This window comes from Cavia porcellus, unplaced genomic scaffold (genome assembly GCF_034190915.1).
Source record: "Cavia porcellus strain 051 isolate PalLab524CR breed Dunkin Hartley unplaced genomic scaffold, mCavPor4.1 scaffold_16, whole genome shotgun sequence".
Classification (NCBI taxonomy): domain Eukaryota; kingdom Metazoa; phylum Chordata; class Mammalia; order Rodentia; family Caviidae; genus Cavia; species Cavia porcellus.
Window position 1 is genome coordinate 56162464 of NW_026947499.1, and position 25818 is coordinate 56188281.

The 25818-nt window shown below is 43.5% G+C and overlaps 1 long non-coding RNA gene across 4 annotated transcripts; it reads left to right on the forward strand.

Moving 5' to 3' along the window:
• The first annotated feature begins 205 nt into the window (after positions 1-205).
• LOC106025291 (uncharacterized) lies at positions 206-23462 on the forward strand. 4 transcript variants are annotated; one of them, XR_010039891.1, is made up of 6 exons: positions 206-575; positions 4135-4210; positions 6164-6207; positions 9612-9736; positions 10056-10085; positions 17420-23462. It is a non-coding gene; the product is annotated as an uncharacterized LOC106025291 (long non-coding RNA). The 4 variants fall into 4 exon arrangements; XR_010039890.1 differs by lacking the exon at positions 6164-6207 and having other exon boundaries at positions 209-575; XR_010039892.1 differs by lacking the exon at positions 206-575 and having other exon boundaries at positions 3339-4210.
• Positions 23463-25818: the final 2356 nt, after the last annotated feature.

Here is a 25818-nt window from a genome sequence, read left to right on the forward strand (position 1 = left end):
TCAGGGTCCATACCCATCCTTGGGTTCCCAGGGGTACCGGGCAAAGAGGGCAAGAAAGGCCTTCTACAGAATCAGGCTGCTCTGGGTGTGACTCCTGGCTATCGGTTCGACTGAGGGATCTCAGCCTCTGTTTCCCTCTGGGGTTATGAGGAGGGTTACCTAGGAGAACAGGAGCATCTCATCTACAGAGAACCAGGTACTTAATAAATATTAATTCCCATCATTGTTGCCACTACAGAGTACTGGGGCCTGACCTGGGAGGGTGAGAAGAGGCACTGGCATGGCTAGATGAGGGTCAGAGGGCCAGCGGTGTGAAGAAGTCCAAGAAACACCTTTCCCTTCTACCACCTGACAGTGGGCAACAGGCCTGGCCTCTTTTTTTTGTTTGTTTGTTTTGTTTTGTTTCAGGGGATGGAACTCACAACCTTGCACTTGCCAGGCAGGCACCTGTGCCACTGAGCTAAATCCCCAGCTTGGCCTAGCCTCTCTTATCGTCAGTTTCCTCATCCATGACTAGGGACAAATAAGATTTGTCTTGTCCACCTCACAAAGATATGAGGCTCGTGTGAGACAAGGTGTGTGGAAGTGTTATGAAGTTATTCAGCTGTAAAAATCTGGGTTGAATTATAACCAAGGGGCTGCGACTGGCCAGGGCTGGGGCAGGGTCTGCTGGCTGAAGTGATAAAAATAATAACTAGGGGGGCTGGGGATTTAGCTCAGCGGCATAAGTACCTGCCTTGCAAGCAGGCAGTCGTGAGTTCGATCCCTGGTACCAATAAAAAGGAAAAAGACAAAAAAAAAAAATTTAAAATAATAACTAGTGTTTACTGACCACCTCCAACCATTCTAAACACTACAAACAAACTTGTACTACACTCACTCAATCCTGCCCCAGGTAGCAGAGGAGGAGATTGAGGCACACTACCTTCACCCGCAGAAAGGACCTGAAAACCACGCCCAGAGGCAGTGAGCCCAGGCTGGGTGTGCTGGGCTGGGCAGGCGATGCTGTCTGCAGGACCAGTGGCCTGCAACATAGGGAGGGCTGCAGGATGGGGCTGCTGCCCAGAACAGGTGAGGCCATCAGGTGGGAAGGTCTGGAAAGCAGGCGTCCCTGAGCACCAGTTTCATGGTAGGCACGAAGCCCCTGCCACCCAGCCAGCCAGCTTCCCTGCTAGTGTCAGAAGGTCTTTGCCTCTCCTACTGCTGCTAAACAGGCCTCACCTATTTTTGCTTGTGCATGTGTGTGTTTGTGTTGAACTAAATTTAACTTTTATTTTATTTTTTGAGACAGGGTCTTGCTGTGTAGTTTAAGTTGGTTTTAAATTTACTATGTAGCCCAACTGTCCTGGAACTTGTGACAAATCCTCCTGTCTCAGCCTCCCAAATGCTGAAATTACAGGCATGTACCCATGCCTGGCTCTCTCAGCCCTTTTTAAGTTTTTTATTTATTTATTTTTTGTTTGTTTGTTTTTGAGACAGGATCTCACTGTGTAACCTAAGCTAGCCTTGAACTCGAAGCAACCATCCTGTCTCAGCCTCCTGAGTACTGGAATTATAGGCATGTGCCACTACACCTGGCTAAAATTTTTTATTTTGAGATAGGGCTAAATGACTGAGTTCCCTAGACTGGCCTTGAACTTGGGATCTTTCTGCCCTAGCCTCCCAGAGTGTTGGTGTTACAGGTTCACCATCATGCCTATGTAGCATTTCACCATTGCCTCTTTATTTTTTGGTCTTTTTCCTTTCTATCGGTACCGGGGATCGAACTCACGACTGCCTGCTTGCAAGGCAGGTGCTTATGCCGCTGAGCTAAACCCTCAGCCCCTTCACCATTGCATCTTTATTCATGCCTTTATTCATGGCAACACCCCGAGTTTCCTTTGGGAATTCAACCTTTCTTCCCGAGCAGCTTGGGAGGCTTAGGAAGGGACTCGGGGTAACCGCATAGCCCAAGCTTCCTCAGCCAAAGCAGCCCTTTACAATGGCTCGGGAAACGGTGCTTGGTTCAGGTCTGTGCAGCCGGAAGCAAGCTCATCTTGAAGCTGCTGAAAACAAGTTCTCTTTCCACTGGGGTTAGTAAGCTGTATGGATGTCAGCACAGCACTTACAGTGACCACCTTGTCACTTTGTAGACAAAGTTGGCCAGTGACCATAGTCAGAAAACAGCAGAGGCAAGGTGCAGAGACAGATACATTCTAGACATCGCTTGAGTATCTGGCTCGACTTTTTTGTTGTTGTTATTGTTTGTTTGTTTTGCTTTTGCTTTTGAGTCAGGTTCTCACTGTGTATCCCTAACTGGTCTCAAACTTTCAGAGATCCTCCTGCCTCAGCCTTGAGTACCGAGGTATTCTCTAGCATGCCAGGCTCAACTTTGTTATATAAAGTAACAATTTCCTTTTCCACATAAAACCAAAGAGATTGGGTTAGGTTTCTGGCACTTGCAACTGAAAAAGCCCTAATCCATCTGCCCTGGAGGGAGGCAGGACCAGAGCCCTGGGGAGCCAAGTACACACCGCAAAGATGGAATAAAATATAAGGACAAAGTCCATACTTCCAGCAAAGTTCCCATGGCTCTCTCTGGTGGGCCTGACCCTAAAGAGGAGGTGGCGCAGTGTGGAGTCAGGTGGCCTAGAGAATGCAAGCTTCCACGCTCCTGCTCTGTCCTGGCACACGTGGTGCTCGCTTTATAGAGGACAAGGATGAATCAGAACATACAGGAAATGCCAGGCACAAGTGGCTGTGCTGGGCCGCCTCCCCCACCCCAGCTGTCTTTGGGAAGACACTCCTCCCACCTGCCGTTTCGCTATTCCTGATGGCCCAGTGCTCTGCAGACCCTGGAAAGAGACTATCGTTTTCCATCCCCTTTTTGGTCCACCTACCCACCCTGTGTGTCCTACACAGAGTGTGGGCCAGAAGATCTTGGGTGATTTAGATTCACACCTGCCATTGGAGAGCACTGCCCGAGATCAGTGCAGGCCGCTCGGGATAGGCCGACGACAGCCTGGGACCTAATTCCAAGCCTCTCATTGGAGCTGTCTGCGGGAGGACTCAGAACACAGCACTGGTGTTCCTTATTGCCCTCTTTCCCCAGGTTTAAGCAGGCATGTGTGTGCACACACCCACACACGACTTCCCCCATGCCCTTCCATGGTTCCTAAGCTCAGATCCAGGCAACCACTGCTCTGTGTTCTGTCACTATAAGTTAATTGAACATGTTCTAAAATGTTCTATACTAAGAAAATCATCGGTATGGATCTGGTTTTTTTCACTGTGTTTTTGTTTCTTTTTCTATTTTTTCTATGTTTTGTTCTTTTTCACTGAGCACACTTTTGAGATTCACTGATGCTTTATCAGATAACTCTTACCCAACCACAATCCCATTAGGTAATGCACAGTTACACTGAAAATATTTAGCAATAATTTCATATTTTTGTCTAATATACAACTTATATTCAAGTTTACAAGATTGGCAAAAAACCAATCAGTCTTCCTGAGGGGAATTAAATACAGAGCCTTTCCAGTGAGCTCCATCCCAGGCCCGTTTTTGCTTTTCATTTTGAAACTAGGTCTCATTATGCCATTAAATTGCCCAGGCTGGCCTCAAACTTGCAGTCCTCTACCTCAGCTTCCCTAAGTGCTTCTAAGTGCACCAGCACACATGGCTCAGCAGGGTTGCGTTTAAACTGGGTCTTTTTTAATTTTAATTTCTTTTTTTGAGACAGAGTCACACTGTGTTGCTCAGGCTGGTCTTAAACATACAGAGTCTCCTGCCTCAGCCTGCTGAGTAGCAGGGATTACAAATGTGTGCCACTGAACCCACCTCCTTAAACTGGGACTTCATAGTTTATCCAGGAGAAAAAGGAGGGGGAAAGGGAGGAAAGCCATTCTAGTAAAGGCAGAAAAAAAAGTTACAATACTTTAGAGAAAGGCAAACTTTACCCCAGGGCTGGGGACAGGGACTTAGGAGGTGCGGAGGCCATGAAGCCCGAAGGTGGCCAGAGGCAAATGATAAGGAACGCCAAGCAGGGCCCCTGTAGGCAGCGAGAAGCCCTCACCAGTTGCTAAGCAAAGGAGTGACAGGGTCCCTGTGCAAGTGGTCTTTCTAGATGTCTAAGCTGTTTGCCTGTCACACAGGATGCCAACAACTGAAATGACCAATGAGGCGAAAGAGGAAGAACGTATTCACACAGCCGTGCGTGGAGGCAGGAGGGTGAGTCTCATGCCTGCCTGCGAGGGCAGGGTTTGGCATAGTTACAGGCTGTGAACAGCTGAAGCAGGTTAAGTCTAGCAGCTTTATAGCAGGTTTTCCTTTCATTTCAGGTCCACTAAGGTGGCCTAATCAGGTCCAGGGGCCAAATCCGGGTGCCAGTCCCAGCTCCTAGCATGAGGCCTAGACGGGTCATAGTGCTGAACCATCTATAGCTCAGGCCTAAATCAGCCTTGCCCCAGGCTTTGAGGCCAGGCTGCTTGCTTTGCGAAATGACCCTTGACCTGTTCACAGTGAGGTAATGGGAACCCCTCTCCCTCAGTTCCCCCAGCAGCCACATCCCCAGCTTCTAGAGCCTTGGTTTGCCAAGGGTCTCCCCAGGCCTGCGGCTGGCATGTCTCTTTTTTTTTGTTTGTTTTGGTCTTTTTCCTTTTTATCGGTACCAGGGATCAAACTCATGACTGCCTGCTTTGCAAGGCTGAGCTAAATCCCCAGCCCCCGGCATGTCTCTTTTGGGACACATTCCTTTCCTTTCCCCTGGGACCTCAGTCTGTATGTTAACCCCTTAATCTGTGCAGCCAGGTTCTCACTCCACAGGCCTCCCTTTGCACTGTATAAAAACATGGTAGGTGGCCAGGCCTGCTGGCAATACCTGTAATCCCAGCTACTCAGGAAGCAGGCAAGACGACGAAAAATTCAAGCCCAGTCTGAGTAATTTAACAAGACCCTGTCTCAAAATAAAAATGAATTAAAAAGAGTGGGTTGCCAGACATTACCATGTCCATACTCCCAGAACCCAGGAGGCTGAGGCAGGAGGATTACCATGAGTTTGAGGCCAGCCTGGCTACAAAGTAAGATTGACACAAGTGAGCTGCATATCAAGACCCTGTCCCTAAAAAGGAAGAAGACAAACAAACAAAAAGACCCTATCCCAAAAACTGAAAAGTAAAACACACACACACACACACACACACACACACACACACACACACACACACGAAGTGTCCGACCACCTCCTAACTCTTCCTCCTCACACTCAGGGTTCTCAGAGCGCTGTTCACAGCAGGCCGCACTTCCTCTCAGCCTGTCTCACCATTCCACACGCCTTGCCCTTGCCCTCCCCAGGGCCTCTGGGGCTCCGGATCCTCCCACGCAGCTAACTGCTCCCTCCCTCCTGAGCATTCCCTCTGGTTCTCTTCTCTCCTCCTCAGGTCATCTCTTCCTGTGCCCTAGAGTGTCACACCCAGACTCCCCCAGAACCCCAGAGCTCCCCATGCTCTCTCATCCACACCCTGTGGTTGACAATGCCCAGCCTGGCCCTGTGACCCAAAACTTCCCCAGTGCTCCGTGGTTCTAACCTGCCTGTTCCTCAGGGAGAACCCAGGGAGCCCTTGAGGAGGAGGAACTTTCCACTCTGAATCTCTGTTTCTCTCCGTAGCCATCACAGCTATCTGAGTGGAGGTGCTTGTACCATTACATCACCTCCTAATCTGCCTGCTGCCTACCTTCCTCTGATGAATCTCAGTTGTTATTGGTTTGAAATAGGCCCTCTCTGTATGATCCAGGCTGGTTTTGAATTTGGGATTCTCCTGCCTCAGCCTCCCAAATGCTGGGATTACAGATGGGTGCCACCATGCCCCGCCTCCAGAGAACCTTTTCCAATGTTGCTAGGATCACTTTCCTAAAGGCAAGTCGGCCTACCCTGAAAATGTCTCCCAGATCCTCAACACCTGGAAGAAGCAGTCCGAGGTGCTCAGTATGGACACAGCCTTCCTGAAACTCCCGCCCATGACCTGGCCTGTACATCCTCCCCAGCCTGATTCACATTCCTTCTCGGGGGCTGGAGGACAACCCAGCCACTGTCCACAGGGAAGGGCTGCCCATCACAGACTAACAAACCATCCAAACCTTTGTGACTGAAAATGACAACCGTTTGATTATCTCTTATTATTCTAGGATTTTTGAGAGGGAGGAAACAAAGTTACCAGTGCCTTGAAAGGGTAAGCACACAGCTGTCACAGCATACCTTTTATCACATCCTGGTGTTTGAGAACTCATAGGATGCCAGGTGTTGTGGCACATGCCTGTAATTCTAGCACCTGGGAGGCTGAGGCAGGAGAGTCAACATGGGTTTCAGCCCAGCATGAACAATGTAGCAAGACTCTGTCTCAAAACAAACAAACAAACAAAAAAGAACTCACAGAACAAGCCGGGACTTCAAGGGAATGGAAAGATCCTGCTTGGGATGCTCAGATGTTGGGTTATAGTGAGTCACTAAGAGTTTTTAGCCTCCTTGAACTCTTCACACAGGAACAGGCAGGCCACAGGGATGTATACTGCTGAAGAACAATGTGTGTGTATGTGTGTATGTTGGGGGGAGGTTACTGTGGTTTTCCAGCCCTCTGCTGCCATGCAGAAATGACAAACCTAGTTTTTTCTTGGGTGTGGGATGAGACAGGGTCTCATTTTACAGATCAGCCTGGCCTTGAACTCACTATGTAGCCCAGGCTGGCCTTACACTTGTGGTGATCCTCCTGCCTCAGCCTCCTGAGTGCTGGGGTTATAGGCATGAACAACCCACCTGGCTAAATCTGTTTTTTTTTTTCCAAACTCATTTTATTTCAAAGAGAAAGAAAAAAATTCAAAACATCAATCAGAAGGCAATAATAGTACATGTGGAGCTGGAGATTTAGCTCAGCGGCGTAAGCGCCTGCCTTGCAAGCAGGCAGTCGTGAGTTCAATCCCTGGTACCGATAAAAAGGAAAAAGACAAAAACAAAAACAAAAAAATAATGGTACATGCAGTGCACATTGTCATCCCCAAATCATTCACCCAGAGCACAAGACATCTGCATTCAGTTGTCCAGACAACACCAGAATAAATCTTTCTCTTCAGTGAACTCAGAAAAATCAGTAGTATAATTATCCTATTTTTATATGCATATACCTATATATATGTTGTCAGCTTCTCACACTAGTGAGACAATATGATGTTTACACGTGAGAGTCTTATTTATATCACTTAAGAGTGTGGTCTCAAGTTGCATCCATTTACCTATAAAAGTCTCCGGTTTATCCTTCTTGATGGCTGAAGAAGGATAAAAGTATAAAAATATCACATTTTTTTAAAAAACCACATCTTTTTTATCCATTCCTCAATCAATGGGCATTTAGGTTGTTTCCAAGATCTGGCTATTATAAATTGTGCTGCTATAAACATAGGTACACATATATCACTGTGGTGTGATGTTTTAAATTCTTTTGGGAAGATATCTAGAAGGAGAATAGCTGGATTGAATGGAACCTCTAGTCCTAGTTTTTTGAGGCATCTCCACACCGACTTCCACAGTGGCTGTTCCAGTCTACACTCCCACCAACAGAGGAGCCCCTCTAGCATTTGTTATTGGTTGATTTCTTGATGATAGCCATTCTTTCTGGTGGGAGGTGGAATCTCAGTGTTGTTTTAAGTTGCATCTCTTGAATGACCAGTGATGCTGAGCTACACTTTTCTCACATATTTATTTGCTGTTCATATTTCTTCATCTGAGAAGTGTGTATTCATCTCAGATGTCCATTTTTGGATTGGGTTATTAAATCTGGAAAGACTGATTTTTTTGAGTTTTTTATATATTCTTTTTTTTTTTTTTTTTTTTTTTTGTCTTTTTTTCATTTTTATCGGTACCGGGGATCGAACTCACAACTGCCTGCTTTCAAGGCAGGCGCTTATGCCACTGAGCTAAACCCCCAGCCCCTATTCTGTTGATCTTTAGATCTGTTGTTTTGTTTTGTTTTGCCAATACCACACTGCTTTTATCACAGTAACTTTATGGTATAACTTCAAGTCAGGAATTGTGATGCCCCTGTCTTGTCTTTGTTGCCTAGGATTCTTTTGGCTATTCTAGGTGTCTTCTGGGTCCAGATGAATTTTAGAATTGTTTTCTCTAACTCTGTGAGATATGCTGTTGGAATTTTGATTGAGATTGCTTTGAATCTGTATAACAGTTTTGAAAGTACTAAACCGGGTGTTTGAGACCAGTTGGTAACAGAGATTTTTTTTCAGTGCGAAAACCCAGATCTCTCAATGTTGGCAGCTAATTTTGAAACTTCTAAAAATGTTGTGTGAGCAAAACTAAATACATCTATGGTTTGGATTGGTTTTTCCTGCTAATTTTTTCCCCAAATCTTGCTAATTTTTTATACAGGTTCTCATTATTTTGCCCAGCCTAACTTGAACTCCTCGGCTCCTGACCCAGCTTCTTCAGTAGCTGAGACTGCAGCCTGCTCCGCTGCACCCAGTGCCAGTTATTTTTGTCTCTGTTCTTTGCCCCTGGCACACGCCTGAAGCCTCTTGCTCTTTCTAACCTTTCATGTTCCCTACACAGACACACACACACACACACACACACACACACACACACACACACACACCATTCTCCAGTGTTTCTGCTGTGGTTTGGATGTGGCGTGTCCCTGTAGGGTTCACGTGTGGGAGCTGGGTATTCTGTGTGGGGATGTGAGAATGGATGGACTTTAAGAGGCAAAGCCAGGAGGAAAGGCCTTGGGTTACTGGGGCGCTACCCCTTGAAGGGCAAATGGCATAGGGTGTAAGGTGGTTCTGGAGAGAGAGTTGTCCTTCCTTCCTTCCTTCCTTCCTTCCTCTCTCTGTGCTACAGAGCTCTATCACTGACCAGCAGAGCTTGGGCTGGCTTGGGGCTGAATGGTGGACTCCACACTCAGCATGTACGTGGTCCCAGCTTCGCTCTCCAGCTCCACCACCACGAAAAGAGCAACCTGGCCACTACCCAGCCAGCCTCGCTTCCTGTGACCTTGCCTTCCTGTGCACACTATGTGCCGTCAGTGACACAGCCAAGGAGACCCACAGCATCACCAGGCCCCTGCTGTTTGGACTTGCCTCCTCCAAATAAAGCTCTCCTCTGCCTTTTTTTCTTTTTGAGACAGGGTTTCACTATGCACTTTAGGCTGCTCTTGAACTCACTTTGTAGCCCAAACTGGCCTTGAACTCACAGTGATTTTTTTTGCCTCAGCCTCCCAAGTCTCTGGGATTGCAGGCATGTGCTACCATGTCTGGCCATAATCCTCTTTTCTTTATAAATTAGGAAGCCTCAGGTATTCTGTTACAGCAATGGAAAACTGACTAATATCTCCTTTCTCTCCAGTACTAGTGGCCTCTGGCATACACCTTTGCCATTATAATTAGTGCATTGGGTAGTAACTGTCAATGTGTCCAAATCTTCCATCAGATTGAATTTTTTTTACCCAGCGTAGGACTTAAAATATGACTGGGACTCAATTGACATCAATCCTCTTTCTTTCCAATACCGCTAAGCAACTGCCAATTTTTGCAGTCTAGCACTGAGCTACTTTTTTGTTTCATTTTAATACAGGGACTTGCTGTGTTGCCCAGGCTGGAATTGAACTTGAAGTCCTCCTGCTGGAACCTCCCAACTAGCTGGGATTCTGTGTAGACAAGGGCCACCTCCTCCAGCTGCATTCTTTTGGACTCCCCATTGTGAGTATATGGGACTATAATTGATTTTTGTATACTGACCTTTTGTCCTGCCACTTTGCTGTTTTCATTAATTTTTTTATGTGCAAAAATACAAAGCACAAGATCGACAGTTTTTAACAAGTGTTTAAGTCTTCAACACAGTGTTGGTAACTATAAGGACAAGGCTGTACACTGGTCTAGAGGATTTTTTTTATCTTGTATGATTGAAACTTTGGCCACTGAATTGCAACACCTCTTTTTCTTCTCTCCCAGACCCTGGTAACCACTATTCTAACTCTTGTTTCTTTTTTTCTTTTCTTTCTTTCTTTTTTGGTACCAGGGATCAAACTCACAACCTCATGCTTACCAGGTAGGTACCTGTGCCACAGAGCTGTATCCCCAGCCCTAGCTTCTGATTCTATGAATCTATTTCAGATCCCTCATGTAAATAAAATCATGTTGTGTTTTCCTTCTGTGCGATCAAGTTTATCTCATTTAACATGAAATCTTTAAGGCTCATTCATGTTGTAGGCCAGACTGCATTCTGTGCCTGGTTGTATAATAGTCCATTGTGTGAATATGCTGCATTTTCTTTATTCATTCATCTATCAGTGGGCATTTGGACTGTTTCTGCCTTCTGGCCATTATGAATACTGCTAATAGAAACACGGGATACAAATATTTTCTTGAACTTCTGACTTTAATTTTTCTGAATAAATGTCATAAAGTGGAATTGCTGGATCACTTGGTGGTTCTATTTTTTTGTTTGTTTCTTTCTTTTGGTTTTTTGAGACAGGGTCTTGTGATGTAGCCCAGGCTGACCCTGAACTCATGGCAGTCCTGCCTCAGTCTCACAAGCACTGGGATTACAGGCATGTGCCACCAGGCCAGCACATCTATTTTTAACTTTTTGAGGAGATACTATACTATTTTTTATATCAACTGACCTTTTTACATTCCCACCCACAAAGCGTAAGTTTTGCAATTTCCCCACATTCTTGCCATCCCTTACATTTTCTAGTTTTGTTTTCTTGATTTGAGAATGTCCATTGCAACAGGTATGAGGTGATACATGACTGTACTTTTGATGTGCTCTTCCTTAATGATGAAAGATACAGTTCTAATTTCCTAGCGGGTTTTTTGGGGTTTTCTGTATATGTGATTTTGTCATCTGCAAAAAGAAGCGGTTTTACTTCTTCTTTTCCAATCTGCATGGCCTTTTTTTTTGAGACAGGATCTCCCTATTTAGTCCAGGCTGGCCTGGACTTACTGTGCCACCCCAGCTGGCCTCACACTCCGCCTCCTGCCTCAGCCTCCTGGTGCTGGGATCCCAGGCATGGGCCACCACACCCAGTGCTTTCTTTTCTTTTTGTGGTGTTGGAGACTAAGCTCAGAGCCTCATGCATACAAGGCTAGTGCTCTACCACTGAGCTATGCCTGCAGCCATGAAAGGCCCTTTATTTAATTTTCCTGATTATAATTTCTAAAGCACTGTATAATAGGATGGATATTCTTGTCTTGTTCTTTATCTCTGAGGAATTTTCATTAAATATGATGTTGGTGGTGGGCTTTTCAAAGCCTTTATTAGGTACAGATAGAGTTATTAGGTAGAGATAGAAGTTCCTATTTCTGGTTTGTTGTTATTAGGATCTCACTATGCAGTCCAGGCTGGCCCTGGACTCACTGTGGAGCCCACGGTGGCCTCAAACTCACTGTGATCCTCCTGCCTCAGCCTCCCAAGTGCTGGGATTATACACATGTGCCATCATGCCTGCCTTGGTTTGTTGCTTGTTGTTCGGGGGATTGAACCCTGGTCCTTCACACTGAGGCTGATCCACGGACCTTTTCTTTTTTTCATTTTGAGACAGGGTGTTGCTGGTTACCCAGGAATTTGTGGTCCGCCTCCCTCCACCCACCAAAGTGCTAGAATTTGAAGTGCGCACCACCACGCATAGCTAGTTGCTTTTATCTTTGTTTTTTACAAAGTGATGTTGGATTTTGTCAAAGGCTTTTCCTGCATTTTTTGAGATATGATTTTCTTTATTCTAATAATAATAATATGTGTATTAATTTATTTTCAGATGTTAAGCTGACTTTGCATCACTGAGATAAAACACATTTGATCACGGCAGACTATCCATCCTTTTTATATGTTGCTAGATTCTGTTTGCTATTAATGGTTTGGGGATTTTTGCTTTTATATAAGAGATATTAAGCTGTAGTTTTTTTCTTATAATATCTTTGGTTTTGTTGTCAGAGTTAGATTTGCCTCATAGAAAGGATTGGGAAGTGTTACTTCTTTTATTTTTGGAAGAGTTTGTGAAGGACTAGTATTAAATCTTCTTTAAATGCTTGTTTAAATTCACCAGTTAAGCCATCTATCTGGACCTAGGCTTTTTTGTGGACGTTTTTCAGTAATTTCTTTACTTTGGTGGGTCTATTTAGATTTGAGGTGGGCTGGCACAAGGGACTGAGCTCTGAACAACATCCTTAATCCTTTTTAATTAATCAGTACTTACTTAGTAAGGTCACACTAGATTGCCCATGCTGGGCTTGAATGTGTGACCCACCTCCACCGGCCTTCCACCGTGCTGGGGTTACAGACTGTGCCACCACCCCGGCTCAGGTTTTCTTTTCTCTTTTTCTTTGGTTTTTGGCAGTGCTAGAGACCATACCAAGGCCTTGCGCCTGCCAGGTGAGCTCTCTACTGCTGTACTGCATCCTGGGCCCTTGTATTTTCTTATTTTGTTTTGAGACAAGGACTCACTAAGTGGCTCAGACTGACCTCCAGCTAATGACCCTCCTGCCACAGTCTCTCAAACAGCTAGAATTACAAGTATCTGCCACCACGTTCAGCTCAGATTCTCTAATTCTTCCTGAAGTTTGGTAGGGTTTTTTTTTCCATAAGACTTTATCCATTTTCTGTAAGTTAATTTATTGGGATATCATTGTTCATCATACTCTTTTCTAATGTTTTCTATTTCTGTAAGGTTGGTAGTCATATACACAAGGCATCTAAAAAAATCAGCTTTAACTAAGTAAAAGCTGAAATATATCAGTTGAACCTAAAATAACATTTTTAGGACTCAACTGAGGATTCCTGTTTTAAATCTCTTTCATTTTTGCTAACATGATAAACTATCTGTCAAAACAGAACCTATAAACCAGGCATGCTGGGCACATTCCTGTAATCCCAGCACTTGGCAGGCAGAGGCAGGAGGATCACTGTGAGTTTAAGGTCAGCCTAAGGTACATAATAAGACCTTATCACAAAACAAACTAAAGCAAAACCTATAGCCTAACTTGTTTAAGCCAGAACTTGACAGGTAGCCTTCCAAAATAGGCAAATCCATAAAGGCAAAAACTAGATAAGTGGTTTTAAGAGTCAGAGTAGAAAAGTTCTGGGGAGGACTTCTAGTAATGTAAGGCAGTGATGACAAACCTTTTACATCTTTTTTTTTTTTTTTTTTGTCTCTTTGAAACAGGGTTTCACTATGCAGTTCATGCTGGCCTTGAGTTCACTTTGTAGCCCGGGCTGGTTTTGAACTCAAAACAACCCTCCTGCCTCAGCCTCTTGAATGCTGGGATTACAGGCATGTACCCTTTTAGATCTTTTTTTTTTTTTTTTTGTCTTTTTCCTTTTTATTGGTACCGGGGATTGAACTCATGACTGCCTGCTTTCAAGGCAGGCGCTTATGCCGCTGAGTTAAACTCCCAGCCCCTTAGATACTTCAATAACAACCTACTATAGCACACTTGCCATAGGTTTGGTACCATTGATACAGGGTTGCTTCTTAGAGTAATAGAAATGTTCTGGAATTAGATAGTGGTGATTAAGGCACAACTTTGTGAATGTACTAAAAATCAAAAGCTACTGAATTTTTGCCTTTTTTTTTTTTTTTTTTTTGTCTTTTTGAGACAGAGTTTTACTGTAGTTCAGTCTGGCCTTGAACTCATAGCAATCCTCCTGCCTCAGCCTCCCAAGTGCTAGGATTACAGGTGTGCACCATCATGCCTGGCTGAATTTTACATTTTGCAAAGGTAAATTTTATGTTATACGTGTGATATTTCAATAGCATGGGTTTTTTTTGTTTGTTTGTTTGTTTGTTTTGGTTTGGTTTTTGGTACCAGGGATCAAACTCACAACCTTGCGCTTGCCAGGCAGGCGCTTATGCCGCTGAGCTATATCCCCTAGCATGGTTATTTTTTTTACAAATTATTATTTATCTGGCTTTGCCCCTTTCCTGACTTTAAATTCTGCTGTATGAGCTGGGTGTGGTGGCTCACACCTGTAATCCCAGCACTCGGGAGGCTGAGGCAGGAGGATCATTACAAGTTCGAGACCAGCCTGGCTACAAAGTGAGCTCAAGGCCAGCCTGAACTGCACAGAGAGACCCTATCTCAAAAAGACAAAAAAAATTCTGCTGTATGGTTCACAGAGAGATAAACCTCTCTCTTGTTGTCAATTTATTACTCTTATGAAAAAGTAAAGCATCTTGCTTGTCAAGGACTGTGAAATAGCTGGGAAAGGTGGCACATGCCTGTTACCTCAGCTGCTCGGAGAACCCAGGCCAAAGGATCAAAGTTCAAAGTCATTTTAGACACCTTTGTGAGAGGCGTCACGCATGAAATATTCCTTCCTTTTGTTCCATTGTAGCACTGGGGATCGAACCTGGAACTTTGCATATGCTGAGTGAGGGCTCTACCACGGAGCTACACCCCAGCTTCAAAATAAAATTAAAGAGTTCTGAAGATTTAGCTCAGTGATCTAACGTGTTCCTCACTCATGTGAGGAACTGAGTTCAATCACCAATACCAACACAAACAGCTGGGAAATGTATCTTAAGAGTTATGGAAATTATCCTGGCTAGTGTCAGAGTTTAATGATACTTTGTTAATTTCACTCATGATCATTTCGGTGGACAAAATCTGCATGGGGACTTGGCACAGTAAGCAAAACCAAAGGGTACAGAATGGAAACAAGACTGAGGGTTCTTGGGTTTCAGCTCTAAATGGTTCTCTTGAAGTAAATGGTGAGCTTTGCTTACTTCATTAAAAGAATGGATGAGGCTAAATGACTGTTTTTCAAGTGAACAGAAATAAACAGACCTAAGAATCCAGTAGCTCTAACCCATTAAATTTAATGTGTTCTCTAAAATATAAACACCACAAGGCCAGACGTGGTGGTACAAGTCTGTCATTCCAGTGCTTAAGAGGCTGAGGCAGGAGGATCTCTGAGAGTTCAAGGCTAGCCTGAGTTACAACATGAGACCCTGTCTCAAAAAAACAAACAACAACAACAACAAAAAAAACAAAAACAAAAGAAGATGAACCACCATGAACTAGAAATGGAAAAAAAAAAATGACACTTCCTATTTAGAGTTTCTCTTTTGTTCCTTCAAACTGTAAAAAGCTAGTACAGCTTTTTGTTTTTGAGACAGCCAATATGATTTTCTATCACCCTTCTCAGAAGTTTTTTTGGTTTCGGTTTGGTGTTTTGAGTTTTGTTTTTTGTTTTTTAAGCTTAAAATTTCAAACATAAAAAGCAAACATCTGGCAGTTGCTAAGCTTGAATACAACCTGGAGCTTTGCTAATATTTCACAACTGCTACGTGGCAATATTTTGTACTGGTCTCCCCCACCTTCCTAGATCTGGTTTTCTCTTGAAGTTTCTGTTCTAAAAACTAAACTGGGAGGTTGTGCATTCTGCGAGTCTGAACCGACCCTCCACGAATGACCGGCAGGTGGGGCAGACGCCAGCCTATTGACTGCCTCAGGTTCAGGGCGGGGACCCAGGCGGTGGCCATGGAAGCTTTGGCACCTGTCTGGATCTCAGGGTCTTTCACAAAATGCATGGATGATACTTCTGCTCCTTGCCATTTGAAACTTTTTTTTTTACCGTTTAGGCACAGGATAATGAAGAATGACTTTTATTTTTAATTTTTAAGAATGTCTTTTCTTGTGTGTAGGTATTTTTTTTTTTTTTTTTACATTTTGAAACAGTCTCACTATATAGCTCAACTTGACCTGAGCTTTCTATGTAGTACAGGCTAGTCTCAAACTCACAGTGATCTTTCTGCCTCAGTCTCCCAAATGCTAGAACTACAGGTTTGTACCACCATGCCCAGCAGAAGAACGACTTATTAAAATGTTTAATGTCATTAAGAATTTTATTTCAGGCCAGATATGAGGGCACATGCCTATAATCCCAGCACTTGGGAGGCTGAGGCAGGAGGATTGCAAATTGGAGGCCAGCCTGGGCTACAAAGTGAGCTCAAGGCCAGTTGAACTGCATAATGAGACCCTGTCTCAGAAACACACACAAAAAAAAAAAGAAAGAAAGAAAAAAGAAAAAAGACAGCTGAGCCAGGTATGATGGCTCCATGATGCCTAGGCAGGGAGATCATAAATTTAAACCCAACCTGGGCTATTTAGCAACTTAGTAAAACCTGGTCTCACAGTGACACTGTAAAGGGCTGGAATGTAGCTCAGTGTGAAGGGCCTGGGTTCAGTCCCCAGGACTCCAAAAAATAATTAATGGTTTCACCCACAGCCCTCCATTTCCATCCCTCTGATATAACCAGTGCAGACACCTGATGTCTCTCCCTGCACAACTGGATTTATGGACAGGATATTCATTCCCCAGAATTAATGTGTTGGAGCCCTAACCCTCAATGCATATTAGGAGAGGAGACCTTTGAGGGGGTGATTAGCGTTCTAAAATAATGGGGTGGGGCTTCACAATGGGATTAGTGCCCTTCTAAAAACACACCAGAGTGCCTTTTCTCTCTCTCCACCTCCCTCTCCCCCCACCACATGTGAGTGTGCAAGAATGCTGTTGTCTCTAGGCCACCAGCCAGGCCTGGGCACATACCTATAATCCCAACATCTGGGGGGCTAAGGCAGGAGGACTGCTGCAAGTCTGAAGCCAGTTTGGGCTACATAACAAGTTCAAGTCCAGACTGGACTACACAGTGAGACCCTGTCTCAAGAGAGAAAGAGAGAGAGAGAGAGAGGAGAGAGAGAATCACCAGAACCTGACAGCTGTGACACTCTGATCTTTGAAATGAGAAATAAATGTGTATTTGTTTTGTTTAGCCATCTAATCTGTAGTATTATGTTATAGCAGCCTGAGCAGACTAAGTAGTATCTTAACCCAGGTATGGTGGTACCTATCTATAATTCCAACACTCAAAAGGCTCAGCCAGTAGGATTGCTGTGAGTTCACCTAGACTACACCTAGACTGAGTTCAAGTCCAACCTGAGCTGCACTGCATGTGAGACCCTGTCTCAAGAAGCAAACAAACCAAAGAATATCTTAAATGTAGACATTGTCCAGAGCAGCAAAAGAAGTCCTGAGCAGCACTAACATTTCAAGGAAGCAGAGCCTAGGCTCAGACTGGACCTCAGTGGTAAGCTTTTGCCTGGCAGGTACCAGGCCCTGGGTTACATCTCTGGTGTGTGGGGAGGGGAGAGCCAAAGAGAATGAACTGATTGCAAAGAGGTATGAGAAATCTTTGTAGGGTTATGGGAAAACTCTAAAACTAGATTGGGGTAATGGTTGCACAACTTCATAAATTTAGTAAAAAATCCCTGAATCATACATGTAAAATGGGTACATATTATACTTTAGAACCATCTTTAAAAAATTCAGACACAGGGCAGAGGACCCGTCTACTCCTTTATTATTCTTTGTTTTCACAGGGATCCCAGGCCTGTGCTCCCGCCAGTCTGAGCCCTCTACTCTGGAGGCCGCCTGCACACTGAGATGAGGAGACCAAATTGCTCCAGGAAATGCATCGCAATCCCTGGGACCTGTCACTGCCACCTCACAGATAAAAGGACTTCGCAGCCCCAATTAAGGTTATGTAACTTCAAACAAGAAGATCAACAGGATTATTCAGATGAGATCAGTCTTACAAGCCTTGAAAAGCAGACAACTTTCATAGCTAGAAGCAAGAGTGACTGGCAAAGACGTCCCAGGCCCAGCATGTGCGGCTGCCTGAGGCCGAGTCTGCTCCAACCTGGGAAGGAGACTGGGAAGCCAGTGGCCTCTTGCTCCCAACAGCAGGAAGTGGGAACACCAGCTCCACGATGGCCAGTTGCTGGATTCTGCCACCACCCGGAATGGGCATTCAGAATCCAACCTACTGACACCTTGATTTCACCCTCACGAGTCTGGGGCCAAAGCATTCAGCTGAGTCAAACTGGATTTCTGAATGACAGAGAGTAAGATAACAAACTTGTGTTAAGTCTTTTTATTTTTGATAGGGCCATAGGGCAGTGGCAGAGCACAAACCTGGCATGCATGAGACCTTGGGTTTGTTCCCTAGTTCCAGGGGGAAGAAAATTATACTTGTAATTTGTTTGGACAACAGAAAACCAATACAACATCTAAACTACAAAGCTCATGTCAGATTTCACTTCACATTTTCTAATGACTCTTTTTTTGTTGTTGTTTGTTTGTTTTGGTTTTGATTCTGTAAGATAGGATTCACTGTTCACGATGTAGCCCATGCCGGCCTTGAACTCACAGCCGTCCCTGCCTGAGCCTCCTGAATGCTGGAATTACTGGGATGTGCCACCTCCTAATGACCTTTTATGGCCTAAAACAAGGCAGAGTTTAAACTCCTTAGTGTGGCAGGAACAACTCCCATGACTCAATCTCCAACTCTTTTGAGACCTGAGCCTCCCTTCCTGCCCTGAGTATGATTTCTTGTTCTTTTGGAGTACACTCAGGGCAGGGACCATCTTCACAGGAGGAGCCTCCTGCTAAGTCCTCCTCAGTACCTGGATAGTTGTGAATAGTACTGTCATAGTGCAGCATTACTGTGACAGTGACGGCATGCACAGTGACACTTAGAGAGTATTGCAAAGAACCGTGTGTGTGTGTGTGTGTGTGTGTGTGTGTGTGTGTGTGTGTGTTTTCGTCTTAGGCTCTAACTTCCTTGAGGACTGGATCAATTCTTAGTCATGTTTTTTTTCCTCACTGCCCTACACACAGTGGATACTCAAAAAAAAAAAAAATGTTACTTATGTGTCCTATTTGGAAGAAAATGCTTTGGCAACTGAAAAAGGAGTTCATCCCTGTACAAGGAGATCAGATCGGAAGGCTGTGCGTGCGTCATTTCTTGCCGAGGAGGACAGGGTTTGGCTTGTACCCCAGCAGTGTTCCCCTGGAACTGGCCTGTGGAGAGGCCCTCCAGCTCTGATCAAGCTGCTCTCCTCCGACAGCAAGCATTTCATAGAACACAACTGCTGACCTCTGAGGCAGAAAGAACCTCCTTCCTTGAAAACCTGTGCATCAGCAGGAGCTCCTCAGCAGCCACCCATGTCACCCTTGCCACTGACTACTCTTTAGGGGGCTTTTGAGGTAAGAAGGCTGCTAACCTGGGACGGCTCTGCTCATGTGCCGGAGGTTCCAGCCCAGCGCCGAGCTGGGATGCAAATTTTCCCAACTAATACAAGCTGATGAGCACAGAGGCACTGGCTTTTCCTCTTAGACTGACTCATGTGAAGGACACATCTTCACAGACTGCATTAAATACTCATTCCTCAAGATGGCTTTCTTTGGGGGGAAAATGCATTCTGTATCCATTCACCTCTTCCTTCTTTCCTTCCTTCCTTAACAATTATGTAATGCTCCTATAACACCTTTTTTTAAGTACTGAAGGTTAAATTTACGGCTTTCACACTGAGCTACATCTCAGCACCCTCCACTCTCTTTTGAGGCAGGGTCTCACTGAGTTGCCCGGGCTGTTTGAACTCGTAGTCCTCCTGCCTCAGTCTCCCAGAATCCTTGGATTACAAGTGTGCACCACCACGCCCAGGTTATATCACCAGTGAGGCAATGGCAGGATTCACAGTGTCTGCAAAAGCGCTAAAAACCAAGCAAACCCTCAGAAACACTGCTCAGATGAAGGGCTCCTGCCACGTCTGAGGGATGCTAACATGACGACAGCTAACCCTCCTTTCAAATGTTGGTTTCAAGCAGAAGTAACACTTGCTTTTTTTCCTTTATGCTTTATTTCTGTTTGATTTTTTATTCCTGCACAGGTTTAGGAGTTTAACAGGCATAGAAAATTTTGTACTTTTAACTGAAAATGAAAATTACATTTCAGTTTTACAGCATCTATATCGAGAGCCAAACATTCACCATTAGCTAAGAGTGACAATGCTGAACTGATAATCCTCTGCACTCTCTCTCCCTGACCTTGTCCTTTCTATAAATGAGTACACAGACAAGCCAGAGCGCGGAGCCTTGGAGATGACGCTCAAACATCAGGCACCACCGTGACGGCGTCCGCTTTTCCACCCGCTCTACCTGCTGCAACCAGCATGCATCACCGACACCAACTGGGCTCCCGTCAGGAAACGGTACAAATACCCACATTTTGTCTAGACTTGTAAACATCGTCATCAACATTCAAATGTGTAAAAGTTTGAGCAGTACCCTGAGTCAGATAACATGAAAAACAGTTCTCATTCCTTCCAGCAGAAAATCCAGTCTTCTTTTCCAGGCCCAAAAGGTTTCCTTGCCATTTGCCCTTCATCCTCTTCTTCCCTCTGTGTTCTTGACTCTCTCATTTCCAGGAAAGTCGTGGTCTCCCACTGTGCTCTGGTCTGGTTTGGCTCTCTTTGGTGCTGGCGTCAAACCCCAAGGCCACATGCATGCCAGGCAAGCCCTCCACCACGAGCTAACTCCACAGCCTCATCTACTACTTGTTCCCTTTTTTGTTTAACTCATTGTATTAGTACATGTTTGCAGCACATAATGGTTATGTCCATCATGGGGAGTTGGTCTAGGTGCTGGGGATTGAATTCATGACCTCACACTTGCCAGGCAGGCACTTGTGCTGCTGAGCTACATCGCCAGCCCTCAAAACACATCTCCACTCATTTTGCCTTCCTTTCCTCTCCTGTCCCCTACCTCCTTCCATTTCTGGGTCTTGTCTACCACTTTTGAAGTTTTTCTTCTTTTCCCTTTATTTGTCCAAATCAGCCCATATCCCTGAAGTCTCAATTTTTCCATGAAGCTATTCCTTCCTTTTCTGAACTTTTAAACAGTTTATCAGAATGCAAACAATTTAGTCGTAAACAAATGTGATGACTGTGGGTTTTTGGGTTTTGTTTTGTTTTTTGATTCTGGGGATTCAATCAGGACCTTCCTATAGAGCTAGTTACCCAGTCATTTTTTTAAAAATCCATTTTATTCAAAGATAAAAATAAAGAAAAAAAGAGGAAAGGAAAAAACTACAAAACGTCAAAGCACACCAATCAGGGGGCAACAATAGTACATATACTGCACATTGCTAGCCCCAAATCATTTGCCCAGAGCACAAGACATCTACATTCAATTGTCTGAATGAAAGCAGCACAAACCTTTCTCTTCAGCAAACTCAGAGAAATCAGTAGTATAAGTATCCTAACTTATATATATATACATATATATATATATGTATGTATATATATATGTATGTATATATATATTGTCTTTTTCCTTTTTATCCAGCCTAATACTTATATATTTTAACATATATATATATATATATACATACACATATACATGTTTTTTCTTTCACCTTGTCACACTAATGAAACAATACAGTGTTTACATATGTGTGTCTTATTTCACTAATGAGTACGTACTCAAGGTGCATCTATTTACCTATGAAAGTCTTCAAATTATCCTTCTGTATGGCTGAGTAGTATTCCATTGTAAAAAAAAAAAAAAACCACATCTTTTTTATCCATTCCTCAGTCTATGGGCATTCAGATTGTTTCCAAGATCTATTATAAACTGTGCTGCTATTAACATAGGTGCACAAATATCACTGTGGTATGTTTTTAATTCTTTTGGGAAGATATGCAGAAGGAAATAGGAACCTTCAACCCTAGTTTTCCGAGGAATCTCCAAACTGATTTCCACAGTGGTTGCACCAGTCTGAATTCCCACCAACAGTGGAGAAAGTTCCACTTTCCCCACAACCCCTCCAAGCATTTCTTATTGCTTGATTTCTTGATAGTAGCCTTTCTTTAGAGTGGGAGGTAGAATCTCAGTGTTGTTTTAATTTGCATCTCTTGAATGACCAGTGATGTTAAGCTACATTTTTTCATACATTTATTTGCTGTTTGTATTTCTTCATCTGAGAAGTATGTATTCATCTCAGATGCCCATTTTTGGATTGGGTCATTAAATCTGGGAGGACTGACTTTTTTGAGTTCTATATGTTCTTGATGGTAATCCTTTGTCTGAGGAACACCTGGCAAACACTTTCTCCCATGTCATGGGTTGTCTCTTTACTCTGGTGGAGGCTTCTCTTACTGTACAAAAGCTTTTCAAAAAGGAAAAAAAAAGCTTTTCAGTAGGGTGAGATCCCAGTTGTTGATTCTTTGTGATAGTTCCTATGCAATCAGAGTTTTGTTCATAAAGTCTTTGCCTACTTTATCTTCCAGCAGATTTAATGTTTCTATTTTAATATGAAGATCTTTGATCCATTCTGATTGTAGCTTAGTGAAAGATATGGGTCCAGTTTTAATCTTCAGCATGTATACAGCCAGTTTCCTAGCACTGTTTATTATATTTATTTATTTATTTATTTATTTTGTCTTTTTCTTTTTTATGGGTACCGGGGATAGAACTCACGACTGCCTGCTTGCAAGGCAGGCGCTTATGCTGCTGAGCTAAATCTCCAACCCCTTTTTTTTTGTCTCCAGCACTGTTTATTAAAGAGACTATGTTTCTTCTACTGAGTGTGCGTGGCACATTTGTCAAAGATAAGGTGGCTGAGTGTGTCTGCAGTTGTTTCTGCTTCTTTTTTTTTTTTTTTTTTTTGTCTTTTTCCTTTTTACCGGTACCAGGGATCGAACTCATGACTGCCTGCTTGCAAGGCAGGTGCTTATGCCGCTGAGCTAAATCCCCAGCCCCTGTTTCTGCATCTTCTAATCATTCCACTGATTTTCAGGTCTGTTTTTTTTTGCCAGGTCCACACTGTTTTTTATCACAGTAGCTTTATAGTATAATTTCAAGTCAGGGATTGTGATACCCCCTGTCTTGTCTTTGTTGCCCAGGATTGATTTTGCTCTGTTAGGTGTCTTCTGGTTCCAGATGAATTTTAGGATTGTTTTCTCTAATTTTATGAGATATGCTATTGGAATTTTGGAAGTGTGGCCATTTTCACTATATTGCTTCTTCCTACCCAAAGGCATGGTGTATTTCTCCATTTTCTAACATTCCCTTCAATCTCCTTTTTCAGAGTACTGTAGTTTTCGATGTAGAGGTCTTTGACATCCTTTGTTAGATTGATTCCTAGTTATTTCATTGTTTTTGATGCTATTGTAAAAGGTATTGTTTCTCTGATTTCTCTCTCAGTGAGTTTGTTATTCATGTACAAGATGGTTATTAATTTTTGAGTGTTGACTTTGTAGCCAGCTATATTACTGAATTTGTTTATTAAATTTAGAAGTCTTTTGGTGGAGCTTTGGGGTCTTCTAAATAGAGTATAATATCATCTGCAAATAACTTCTTCCTTTCCTATCTTTATTCCTTTTATTTCTTTCTCTTGCCTAATTGCTCCAGCTAAGATTTCCAGGACTACATTGAATAAAAGTGAAGACAGTGGACGTCCTTGTCTTGTTCCTGATTTTAGGGAGATAATTTTCTGGGTTTTCCCAGTTAATATGATGTTGGCTGTTGGTTTGTCATAGATAACTTTTATCAGATTGAGATAAAGACCATCTGTTCCAATTTTCTGTAAGGTTTTTTTTGTGTGTGTGTCTTTTCTTTTTTATTGGGGATCGAACTCACGACCACACACTTGCAAGGCAGGCACTTATGCTGCTGAGCTAAATCCCCAGCCCCATTCTGTAAGGTTTTTTATCATGAATGAGTGCTGGACTTTCTCAATCATTTTAAAAGAAAAACATTAATTTTGAGACAGAATCTCATTAAGGTGCTAAATTGTCCAGTCTGGGTTCGAACTTGCAATCATCCTGCCTTAGCCTCTCAGAGTGCTGATTCAAGGCCTGTGCCACCATGCCTAGCTATGTTCTCCTTCAAAGAAAGGTTTACTGAAAAGAAACCAGAGGTTTCTGGTTAGAGCAGCAGGTTAGAGATAGTTGGTGAATCACATATATTTACCTCTGTTGATGCCCAAACCATATTCAAACAGCAGTAAGAAAATTTTGTATCGCCACAAATCCACAAGAACCATAAAAATGAGAGAAAACAATAGGAACAAACATGTTTCAAGCCAGGTACTTGATGGACACGTGGTAACTTACTTGTTAGAACTGAGGAAATGGAATCTTGAGCCATCACTGGAAAAAATGAGAAACAGCAGACTTTGTTTGCAGAAGCCACAAAAGACATAAAAAGTGGCATCATTAGACAGGACAAGAGAGGAGGCTTCTGTAAAGAACGTGGCCAACCGAGGAAAAGTCCGAATACGGTGCCCTCAGGAGTCCCTGGGAATAGCCTTTGGCACCTTGCGGCCAAGGCCTCTTTGGGGCAGCTTGCCCACAAGTACAGCTTTAATAAGCTTGCAGTAGCTCCACACATAAGTACGAGCAGGCCCCCAAGTCTCATCAGATAGTGCCGGAAAGCATCCATAAAAAAAATTCATATGCATGCCAGGCATGGCAGCACACACCCATAATTCTGGCACTGTAGGAGACTGTAGCAGGAGGATCACAAGTGCATCCCAGCCCAGACAACTTAGTGACTTAGCAAGACCCCATCTCAAAAGAAAAAGAAAAAGAAAAATGTCTGGGGATGTAGTTCAGTAAGAAGGCCCTGGGTTCAATTCTAGTACACACACACGTACAACTTAACAAAACCTTATCTCAACTCCATCCCACCTCTGAAAGGCAATGCCTTAACCCATTTTCTGTTGATATAATAAAATACATGCACACAGTAATTTATAAAGAGCAGGAGGTTATTTATCTCATGGTTCTCAAGACTGGAAATTCTAATATGAAGATAATAGTATCTGATGGGAGTCTTCTTGCTGCATCAAAATGTGGTTAAAAACCAGGTATGAGGGGCTGGGGATTTAGCTCAGCGGCATAAGCACCTCCATTGCAAGTGTGCAGTCGTGAGTTCAATCCCTGGTACCGATAAAAACGAAAAAGACAAAAAAATTGTTTTAAAAAAAACAGGTATAATGGCACATACCTGTAATCCCAGCACTCTGGGAGGCTAAGGCAGGAGGATTATGTGTGCAAGCTCAGACTGGGCAACTTAGTGACTTAGCAAGACCATATCTCAGAAAAGTAAAATAAAAAGAACTGGGGACATAGCTCAGTGAGACAGCCCTGGGTTAAACCCAGAGTTACACACACACACATCCTATAAAATGAAAAAGAGATGCACATGCATGCTTGCTCTGTACCACTGTGTTATGAAAATGGATAGCTGGGCATGGTGGTGCAGGCCTGGAATCCCAGCACTTGGATGGCTGAAGGGTGAGGATTGCTGTGAGTTCAAGGTCAGTCTGAACTACATAGCAAGACCCTGTCTCAAAAATACAAAAGAAGAAGTGGAAAAAGAAGAAGAAGAAGAGGAAGAAGAAAAAGAAGGAGGAGGAGGAGGAAGAAGAAGAAGAACAAGAACAACAAGAAGAACAAGAAGAACAGAAGAGAAGAAGAAAAAGAAACTAAACTACACTTCAAGGGGAGGAAAGGGGCTGGAATTGGATCTTGTTAAAATGTACATAAGAATTTTATACACACAATTCTATAATAAAACAAAAAGAAAAACATAGAAGGTGAATTTCCAGATTGCCTGACACCATAGATGAAAGCAGATGCAGCAAGGACTTGAGAACCCAGCCCAGAGGAGGGAGATCCCAGGGCTCTGATAGAGCATGATGAGCCAGAATGGGCCTGGGCTGCTCAGTGCCTGTGGTGCTAGGGGACACAGCTCTGCGCCCAAAATGCAGAGACACAGGATGTCTTAACTTTAATTCTCTGCCCAAGCTATTAACTAGGTATGAAAAAAATATGTAAAGGATCCCCGGTACCAATAAAAAGGAAAAAGACAAAAAAAAAATATGTAAAGACATTTTCAGACCTACAAATTCTTGAAGCAGAAAAAAAAA